We start from the raw sequence: 4,353 nt of genomic DNA on the forward strand, positions 1-4,353 counted from the left end.
ATAGATTTCTACCTTTTATTTAAATAAATATTAAAAAGTTTTTATTTTCCAAAATACGCATAATTTAAAACAGTGCCAAAATACATAAACTATCCGTAAAATAAATTTTAATTCCATTTCACAAAGAGCAAAACTACCCATAAAATAAATTTTAATTCCATTTCACAAAGAGCACAAGAGATATGAAGCTTCTAGCGTGGTGTTTGCAAATTGGACCAACTCAGACTTGACGTTTGAAAAATAAGAATAACATTGGGCAATTAATAATATTGAGTTAATAGTCAAAATCGTCCTTGAAAAATATCTCTATCTCCATTTTCGTCTTCAAAAGATAAAATTAATCAAAAACTTTCTCGAAAGTTACCGACGTTAATCGAGTTCGTCCTTTCGTCAACTCAGTTATTGAGGTGTGTAACGTTTGCTGAGCTGAAACGTTAAGTTCCAGCGTGGCACACTCCAGCATGGCTAACATTAATGCTGAGCATATATGTTTGTTTATTTAGCTCAAATTAGTCCTAATGTTACAACACTAATCTAACCCCAATCGGAAGCATAAATGTGCGTGATTCTCATAGTAGATGACCTGTATGTTTGTTCAGTCACTGTTACGATGAATGGAAGTCACAGCGGTGACTTGCCGTCTCAGTCTATTGGTAGCCGTGGTTCCAACTCTTCTATGCGACAGAGGAGGAAAATCAATGACCAGACATGCTTTTGCGGGTTGAAGACAACGATAAAGAAATCTGGTACAAGAGAGAATCCAGATAGGTTGTTCCACACTTGTGCAAGATACCCGGTGAGTTAAAATAAATTAATTTTGTTTTCCATTTTTCTATGTCCATTTTTTGTCAAACAGTTGAAATTGATTTTTTTTTTTTAAATATTCAGAAGGGAAGTCACTGTAACTTCTTTAGGGGGTTGATGATGATGGGTATGCAGTAGGGGCAGAAGCTGATGCAGAGGTTGGTGGTGATTATGATGAATGGAGATTGAATGTGTCATGGAGATTGGATAGTTTGGAGGGTGAAGTTAGAGCAATAAAGATGCTAATAATGTACATCTCAATTGCAATGACTGTGACTACTGTCATTTGTGCATCACTTTTGTTCACATCAATCTCCAAGTAAAGCTATAGATGGAGTGTTATGTTGTTGTGCTTTAGAGATGTTGTTAGAGCTTTGAAATTGAACTATTAGATATGTAATGATGATGTGACTTATGAATGAGAAGGCAACTTTGAGGGTTAAGAGGATAATCTAATACCATCAGCTGAGGCCTTCGAGGATTGAGAGCATGCTTTTGAATGAGATGGTAGCTTGTTGGGTTGAGAGTGATGTTTCTTGGTTTGGAATAGCTTATTTTTTTTTCCATATCTTTTTCCTTCTCATCAACCACAAATGGCTCTGAAATACCATGCTCGAAATATAGGTTGATCAAATTGAAATTCCTCCTGCAATCCTTGACCATTGCAATCAAATCATGATCTGTGGCCAGCCTCCTCAGCCCAGATTCAAGGGGAACTCCTGGAGATTTCCACCAACATTCCCTAGCCTCGGCATATCCTAGTTCCTTAAAGTAACCATTCACAAAGAACACATCAAATGCGTCACTGTCGACTACCATTAACACCTCTGTATGATAGGGCTCATAATACAGATTTCCACCTTCATCCTTCTTAAACTTTCCACCATGGTGAAATACAAATGTCATAAGAGGACCCTCCATCTATAAAAGCAAAAATCAAATAAATTTAATCAACAATAAAATATGAAACAACTTCAGACTAACAATTGCATGTAAACACACAGCAAACAACATACTCATAATCATCACAAACCCTCGACTGAGACCAAACACCAAAATAACCCACGGCATAATAACTACGAAACCCGTAACAGCAACCGCATACAGAACATGTTCTTCCTAACATCATACCTTGTCTAGCAACGTCAACTCCAAACCCTAATCTAACAAAATGGTTCTTAGAACTACGTCAACATAAACCAACAGACACCAACACTGCAAAATCAACAAAAACGGTCAAAAAAATTAAATCTGACCCTGTGGCAGTTATTGTTCCTTCCTCCAACAGCGTAAATTTTCCGCGAGCTCCTCCAACTTTCCACTGTAGTAGCGCCAACTCCTTCACAAATGTCGATACGCACACAGCTCGTCAAGTACACAAGGAGGTTCTGATCATAGGCAAGTGTCTCAGGGCAGAGAGTCACAGAGTTGAGAGGAGACAAGGAATTTTGGAGCAAAAGTAGAAGAAGGTTGTTATGAGAAGAGATGATGGGAGACACGTTTGAAAATCCCACTCTAGACCATAAACGACGTAGTTTCATGGTTTTGGGGGTGGAGGATTGACACTACGTCGTTTTGGTCTATGCCACGCTGGAATTTAACGTTCCAGCTCAGCAAACGTTACACACCTCAGCAACTGAGATGACGGAAGGACAAACTCGATCAATGTCAGTAACTTTCAGAGACAAACTCGATCAACGTCATTTGTGCATCACTTTTATTCACTTTTAATTCCATTTCACAAAGAGCACAAGAGATATGACGCTTCTAGCATGGTGTCCGCAAATTGGACCAACTCAGATCTGACGCTTGAAAAATAAGAACAACGTTAGGCAACTAATAATATTATTAATAATATTAATACTATCAATAATAATAATAAAATTAAGAATAATAATAACGTTATAATCATAATAATAATCATATATAACAATAATTATTGTTATTATTATTATTATTAAAATGTTACTTTTAGCGTTGTTGTTGTTGTTGTTGTTGTTGTTGTTGTTGTTGTTGTTGTTGTTGTTGTTGTTGTTGTTGTTAATAATGGTGTTTGTTCATATCCTGCCCCAATGATAAGACCCAGGTCCAAATGAAAGGCCCAATCCAAAGGATTGAGCCTCGCCTTACGCCGACCTTCTTCCTATGAAGTCGGTCCTTACCACGACTTACCCTAAAGAAGTCGGGACGAGGATTAGCTGGCAGATAAACACTCATTCAAATGAGTAACTGCCCCTAAAATCTCTCTAACCACTTCCAGGAGCCATATCTCAACTTCCCTAAGATAAGGGGACGGTTATCCACCTTAAATAGCGGAACTACTTCAACGGTGGTTATGGGTTCACCACTATAAATACACTGACACTTCTCAGGTATCACTAAGTCCCAATACTCTCTAGACCTGCTTACCCCCTTGTTGACTTAGGCATCGGAGTGTCTTTGCAGGTATCACCTCCATTCACTCGTATTCACAAGTTGGACGGAGGCCATGAAGACGCGAATCCGCCCGAAGGCTTCCCTCCATAGACGATTGGGCCAATCATATTTCTACCTGAGTTGGCCTAATTCACGGGAGTCACCTAAAAATGCCATTTTACAGACAGTTCATGGAAAAGAGACTCGCAATTTTAACATTTAAATTTATACCTACTTTGGGAAATAAAAAGCCCAGGTTTAATTTGTTGAAAAAGCGAACTGTATGTATTCGTTGTTTTATACGTAATATTATATCAATTTGTTCGTTAAGTAATACTGAATTAAATTTTGATGAGAATTTGTTATTTAACAATAATAAATGACACATAAATCAGTACACGATATCCTTGTATATGTTGTGTGGATAAATTACGTTGTCATACACTCATACTCATTTCTCAATAGGTGGCTTATCATTGTGGGGGTCCTGTGGATGTGGAGTACGTGTGGACTTCAAACTACTTTCCAACATCTTTGTATGCCTAAGTAATTGTTTTTCTGTTTTTTTCATTGATTAAAAATGAACATCTAACACAACTACACAAGTTTGCACGACTAAACGGTTTTGGGAAAATTCACATCACGAAACAATACTACATCAAATACCTGGTATGCTCCCCAAATCTCTAATATTGATATATACTTGAGCCACTTTTAGACCCAATTTTTGTTGGTTAACTATATCTTTTCATTTGCCAGCTTTATACCATAGTTTTTCATTCATTCATGGTGCATTATTGGTGCTTATCTTTTAATTTAACGGACCATAGTTTAACTGCCATACCATGCTGACTCAATTCGTTCTCTGACTTTCCTCCTTTTTTCCATGACTCCTAGTGGGTGTAGAAATCAAATTTGTAATCAAACCCTGATTGATTATTAGACTTGGAGCCTCGAAGAAAAAGAAAAAACCAAAAATTGCACTGCCAGTTTGTGATGTTTAGTTAAGGATATGGGTGATAGAGTGGTTCTCATCGGTGCAACCTATGCAGAAAGAGTACTTCGCCGCCGGAATCTTCACCATGCCAAAAATAATATCTGCAAAATTAGATTTTATATATTTTTCACAAGGAC

Source organism: Arachis ipaensis, chromosome B01 (assembly GCF_000816755.2).
Source record: "Arachis ipaensis cultivar K30076 chromosome B01, Araip1.1, whole genome shotgun sequence".
Taxonomy (NCBI): Eukaryota; Viridiplantae; Streptophyta; class Magnoliopsida; order Fabales; family Fabaceae; genus Arachis; species Arachis ipaensis.